The sequence below is a fragment of the Paramormyrops kingsleyae genome, chromosome 2 (genome assembly GCF_048594095.1).
Source record: "Paramormyrops kingsleyae isolate MSU_618 chromosome 2, PKINGS_0.4, whole genome shotgun sequence".
Taxonomy (NCBI): domain Eukaryota; kingdom Metazoa; phylum Chordata; class Actinopteri; order Osteoglossiformes; family Mormyridae; genus Paramormyrops; species Paramormyrops kingsleyae.
Window position 1 is genome coordinate 33,754,348 of NC_132798.1, and position 7,271 is coordinate 33,761,618.

The following is a 7,271-nucleotide window of genomic DNA, read 5'->3' on the forward strand; positions in this document are numbered from 1 at the left end:
AGATGTATACACCCAAAGTTCCCCATCCAGGGGATATTTCAAACCATCTTTAATTAATTAACTTTCTATTATACATTCCAGCTTTCAGTTAGAAGTAAATTAATAACAAAACTACACCAATACCCTTAGAATCATGTCATGTGGGAATTTGTACATTGCTCAAAAATGGGACTGATATCAATTTGATCAGGAAAATCAAAGGAGCTCAATGCCCTGGATGAAAAAAATAATCCGACACAGAAGGGCTTTTTGTCCATTATGTCTGTCCCCTTACAGGCAATCTCTACTGGAATCCTTCACAGAAGACAGAACTCTCAGGAGTACAGAACAGATGTTTTCCTTACAGACTGAGAGCATGTCCTCAAGTTCCTGGAGCTTTACCTACTGTTAATTCAATAAAAACACAAGGAAGCACATTCTGCTCCTAACCTGCCTCTGAGTTAATACAGGTTGGTGTAAATTCATGACCCAGTCATAACTGGGGACTTGTGACATCCTTGGAACATTCCAGGTGATATTTCTGCAAATCCCAGTGGCGGCTGGTGGTATTGTGCACGTTTCAGTACAGAGATAAAATTTCCAGATTCATTTGGTGCAGAGGCCACCAAAGTCTAGTGCTCTGGCCAGCTGTGTAGTTTATTGAGCCTCGATGAGTTACGTGCTGAAGCGTGGAGATTACTAATGACTTCTACTGAATCAAAACAGCAAGCAGATCTGGGCAAAGCAACAAGCTCCTTCCCAGTCATTTTGTAACACTAGAACCTTATCAAGAACAACATATTGCCTGCAAGGGCTTTGCTAGGGTAAATACATCTGTCCACATCCCTTTGCACCTTGGGGATGAATGTCATGGGGCCGCAGACTAATTCAGTTCTTCAGGAAAATTTCTGCCGAACGTGACATAACAAAGACACCAAAAAGAAGCAGCATGTTTTTTCAATAAAAGCTTAAGAAATAATGATTATCTCCCGTGTTGATTTTGATGCATCATGTGAAAAACACTTCATGGCATTAAATTTGTAGGAATCTTATTGTGTGATGGGGTGTTTCCTGGGCTGTGACAGTTTAGCTTATGCGAGTCCTGACTTCTTATTTATGACCTGCTATGACAAGAATTTAATTACAGACGAGCAGAGTCTGCCTGTCAACAGAATGGCGAACATGTGGCTTCCGTGATGTCAGTGAGTGGCATCAGAGAGCTTCGGAACCACTGTTTACAGATCTGGATTTAAAAGAATGAGCTGTTTTGGATGTGCTTTGTTCAGCTCGCCCAGCTGTGTCCAGGTGTGTGTCTCAGTGGAGTCAATCAAAGACATGTCATCCCTACGCACGTTATCCCTTGGTGTCTCTAACTTGGGGCCCTGGAAAACCCATCCTGGTCAGCAAACACCACCTTGTGTCCATTCATCAGCTGTTCATCACTCGTGAGCTGGGTGCATGAAGATAGCAGGAGATGGAATTTCATTTGTACTCAGAGGTACCTCACAGAGTCTGGTCTCAGAAGTCTCTCTGTTACAGGGACCCCCAATCAGTGTAAAAGGAATCAAGAGTCCAGTGGCGTGAGAACAGGTCTAGTTTAGCTCGGCAGACTGGGGAAATGGAGAGAGATCACTGCCCACTGTGTGTGATGAGCTGGAGACGATGGTCTGCAGATCCTTAAATGCTAACATATCAACACATCTGGCTGTCAGCAGGAAATAGGGAGATACTCTTTCAGTGTTTTATGAACAATACAGCCATGCCCTGTTTTTCCATGAACATCACCTGTTTTATTTTTGCTTTATATTTTCTGTTTAGACGTGATTCATTAGGAAAAAAGGAATAAATAGGCCTACAATGTTCATTTTAGACCTTGCATGCGAATGTCTTGCTTATGCTAATAGCTATAGTGCTAAGTTCAGGTTTTCATTGGTTTAGGAGGAAGTACATCAGGACAGACACTCAGTACAGGAAAGTTAAGGTTTTTATGAACAGGAAGTTGTGTCATGAAGATAGCTCTGTGCTTGGACAGATGTTTGTTATAAAAATCAGGCGTTCAGTCGCAGTCCAATTACCCACAGATAAGGATAAGAATGCCAAACCCCGAAGTGTCCTCATAATGTTCTAGATTGAGTGGAAAATATGAGATCCACCCACACGTCACTACGATATCGCCATTAGTCTAAAAAACCAGGGAAGTTCAAATGAAGAAGATGATGATGATGTTTTGTTCCTGTAGCCAGTGATGCATCCCTTACAGTAAATCAGACCAGACCAACTGTGTATCTGCATAGCTCCTGCTTTAGAATTTTCACATACAACAATATACTTCAGCATATAAAAATGACATATAAACTCTGGAGAGCAGCTTTTGTGCTACATGTGTGAAGTTTGCATTTTATCATGGGGTTTCTGTTGGTTTCCCTCTACAGTCCCAAAACATACTAAGGTGAACTGAAGTTGCCAAAATTGCCCACCGGTGATAATGGTGAGTGTATCCTGTGACGGCCGATTGGTGACCCTGCATAGGACAAGCGGTTAGGGGAAATGGATGGATGGACCTAGACGGAAATCCATCCAAAACTATGTTCGTCATACAACAAACATATGTGTGTTTTCTTATTTAAACATTATAGTATTACATAAAGGTTAGCAAGCATCCCATCCAGGGTGACCTGTACCTGGAGGACGGAAGCCATCCATCCATCCATCCATCCATCCATCCATCCATCTTTACACATTACTAAGCTTCAGAACAAAACAAAGACTCGGATAAGTAGTATTTTATAAACAAAACTGAGACATGCTTCCTTATCTGACCATGTGACAATAGCCTATATTCCATTGCCATTTTTACGTTCAAAATATTTATTCATCAAATTGGTTTTCTTAAACATTGCTGCAAGCTCATTAATTCACTTTCAGTATCCTTAGATGTTTTGCTCTCTATTCCTCTCTCCATTCCTCCCAAGTGTCCAGACCTGCAATTATGCTCACAGGCTGCTATTTCTGTGAGTACACTGTATTATTTACTTTATTCCATGCGCTGTTAAAACATTTTAAATCAGAATACACAACAATTTACTTTCAAGAATTTCGTGCGCCACTGTTAAGCTTCGATTCCTTCCCACGGGTATGTGAATCAGTTCTCCCATCCATCTACAGTCTCTAGAGACTAAAAAAAGCTAGTTGCTTTTAAAAACCTTATTAAAACAAGAGTTAGAATAATAAAGCGAAACCTACTAAAATTTCGGAAACTTTTATACTGTTGGATTCTTTTTCGTTAAACATATTTTCGCAATAGAGCATTTACTTTTTAAATACATGCATAATAATAAAATAATGCAGTTCATTGCGCTTTCACGTGTCACGGTGCATTTATCAGGGGTAGAATGTGCTAATGTATGTAAAACATAGTGTTTATGAATGCTGCATAACAGAGATTGATTTTATCTGTGGAAATCTGTGGAAGAACGTTGCACAAACGTGATGTGGAAGGCACCCCCTTCATTTCAAGGATTACAATACTCAGATTTTACGACGTGGAAAAAATAGAGTACGTAGGCCTACTGCGTTTTGTGCATGTGAAAATCGAAACCTTGAAACACACAGCTACCGCTACACAGGGAGAGTGTGTGAAGGACGAGAGAGAGAGAGAGAGAGGGGGGGGGGGGGATGAGGTGGGGGCGGGGGGAGCCTGACCTGTTTTCCATTAAAGCCATATTCTCTTAAATAAACTCTCAGAATAATGCTGACAAAGAGGGAAAAAGTCTGTGCCATTTACAGTCAGACAACGTTCAGCCGAAGCTGCCGACGTCAGACAGGAAATTGCCCAATAAAGAAATATTAATAATTACATGTTCTGTTCTATTTATTTATTTTGTAGTTAGCACTAGAAGATAACAAACAATGGATAATACTAAGCAACTGTACTGATTTTAACAATATGGAATTTTCTTTCGAAAGTTATTCACAAAACTAATTTATATAATTGATTGTAAATAACCGGGAGCTATGGCAGGATTTACTAATATTCCAGAGAAACTGTAATTTTTATTGATTTTATTTTCAAGCTGAGAACAAATATTTATACTGTGAAAAATGTTAAACAACCCGGAGCAACTTGGATGAAGGGATGGACATGAACGACGGCCTGGATTTTATAATCATGCTCTGGGAAAGTTAGCCCCCGGCTGGGTGTGGGGGAAAGGAAAACGGGCTGTAACTGGCTCAACAGAGGAAGCGTGGCTGGGCACGACTCGTGCGTTATGCCATGAAAAGCTTCCGCGAGAAATGAGAGATAACAGGCTTTGCTGGAAGACAGACTTCTGGCTTGGAAAAATCAGAGAGGTGAGACGGATACTCTCGATGCTTTTTACCATGGGGAAAGAGTGGGCGTGAAAGGGGGGGGTGCAAACTGGGGATGTATAGGGCTTTGGGATAATGGGAGGGGTATGAAGTGGAGACAGTAGCACAAGACCTCAGACTGACATCCAATTTCGTCTTGACTGTGAAGACAAACAAACAAACGTCCCTGACCAGCTCTCATTGAAAGATACCCCCCCCCTCCCCCTATTAAACACAGGATGCACAAGGAAACCTTGAGGATACAGAGGAGGGGGCTGGATAACCCCCTAAAGGCAAAATAATTCAGGACTATTATGAGAGAAGAAGAAGCTGCTAGATTTTAGGGGAAGTGACTTTGACGGGAAAATCCTAATAAGTGAAGTAACGAGGCCTTTAGTGTGGCGTGAGACTGCCAGATTTTCTGAGGGAACTGCTAAACAATTAGCAGGATGTGACTGTCGCTCTCGCCTTTTAATTTGGACCACTCTCCAAATCAGGCTTCCTACAACTTCATTATCATCTCCTAAACTATTCCAAAGTTACTGTTTGGCTTTCGGTCTCACACCAAGCCTTACACAGGGGTTCTGCGTCTGCAAAGTCATGTAGGAAGCTAGTTTTTTTCTCTTACAATAAAACAGGAAAAGACTACCGGCCTTGCTAAATAAACTTCTACATCTAGCTATCGCTGACCATGTTTCTCATTCAGGAGTCATCCATCCAGGAAAAAATTCCATGCTAACAATAACCATTATGGACCTTTGCTGAGTTATGTGAACCATCTGTTGAAGCGGCCAATCTTCTTCCATAGCTACAAAGTCCAATTTCGATGCTTTCGTGCCCATTGTAGGTGCTTTCGCCGATGAAAAGAAGTTAGCATGGGTCTGTGGCTAAGCTGCTTCGTATACCACAGAGCTTGATGCACTGTGGGTCGTGACACATTATTCCCTTGACCGTCTTCAGAATTATCTGCCATTTGTGCCCTTCTGTTGGTTCATACCACATGGGATAACTTTCATTAACGTCACGTATTGACAAGTCTTGGCGGGCCAACACCCTGTCAGCGTATCATGGTTTCTCCTTATTCAAACCACTTTCAGCAGATCCACACCAAAGCTGTCCATAATCACTCCATAAGCCTTGGCGTTGTCTGACCCAGTTGTTTGGCCATAATGGTCAGGCCCTTATTAAAGTCACAGATCATTACCACTGTCCATTTCATCTGCATTGAACACGACAACTGCGAGTACCAAATGCTGCTGTACCCTCTGTGTCCCAGAGCTTGACATTAGTGTATGTGATATGTGTCTGGCCATAATGTCTCCTGCATCCTCCATTTGTGTTTTCTGATCTGACTCTTTGTCCGTTACATTCTCTTGTTCAGTGCAGGAATACTGCTACTCTGTTGACTCGTACACGTGTGTCTTCAGCAATCGGATTTCCTGCGACAGTCCGTCATTCTGCTTCAAAAACAGAGCCTGGAAGTCTGACTTTGTGCCTCGAGGAAGCCGTCATGCATATCCACTTCTCTATTATTACAGTATGGTTTAAACCTCACGGCAGAACGCAGTCAACGTCGCTCTTACTGCCAAGCTTAGTAGAAAGATGTTCATTTAGAGCTACAGCGTCCATTTGAAGCTTACTTCCTGCAAACAAACAAGAGAAATCCAGCCAGGAACACTTCCTTAGATCACAAACATGCACGTATTACTGACAACTTCATCTTCAAATCATTTCTATTCTGGTAAAAAACATTGGCTTGATATCCTATGATATTAAATGATCATACTTGTAATTAATGTCAATGGTGCAGCGACGCAGGATTTAGTAAACTGAGCTATGATAAAAGAAGGAGAATGCACATGGGTTGTTCTCACGTGGTTCTATAATGACAAGTCACAGTCTTTGTTAACGTTCCTGTCATGTTTGGGAGTCTGTTCTCTGGCGTCTTCCCTCTTTAATGTTGCCCAGACACCACAGTTCCTACATGATTATATGCACACGTCGCGTCAGATACAAGCAGCAAGCCGTGGTTAAACACCCATGATCTAAGTAGGAAAGCAGGTCATCTCAACGCAGATTGAAGAAAACTGATATTTTTCATCAAATCCAGTGCATAATGTTACTGTGGTTTTCCTTCTGCTTTGTGTCGTAGAAAATATTAGCTTTTTTCTCCCTGCTCATAAATTTCTTTATTTTTTTTCTAGAGCTGAAATGGCTACCAGATGTGGATGCAATCTCGGCCTGTTTCCATGGCAACCAAGGGATCTCATTAGGCTTCTGGGCCTAGACTGCTGGCTTTGTTACAGGGCTCAGTTTTAAGGCCTTAGCTCTTTCTAAAGACCTGGCATTTGATTACAGGCCAAGTTCCAAGATATGTTTAGACTGGCAGTCAACAAGTCATTTCAGTTCCTTTACACCCTTCCCTCCTCCGCAAACATTCAACTACCATATCTGGAAGTTGTCCTGTATGGGGCCTTTGTTTGCATTTTATCATTGGAGATTCAGTTCAAATCTCTGTAATCCCCAGCAAAAGGCATATTTTTGACCCTACAGAAGCCCAAATACAAATCAGAGTAAGGTCAAGTGCAGAGTCATCAAAAATAGTTTTCAGCCTATGTTTAAGTAGTAGATAATAACTATCAAACAGCTTAATATCTGATTTGAATGTCTTACAGAGGACCTGACTGCTGTAAATGTAGACTAGCTGACTGGTACGGAAAAGTTTCATCTCAATAAACAATTTACCTTCCCACTGTCGTAATCTAAATAGTTCCTTTTCTTTTTTAATGTAGATCTGGTGTAAACTAAACCATGTACAGCACGGAACGCCAACATCAACACTTCAGAAGTGTCTTGGATGTCAAGCAGGCAGCTAGAAGTGAAATTCGAGGGGTATATTTGTCATCAAGAAACGGCATCCTGGCCATCTGTGAGGTGATGTACAT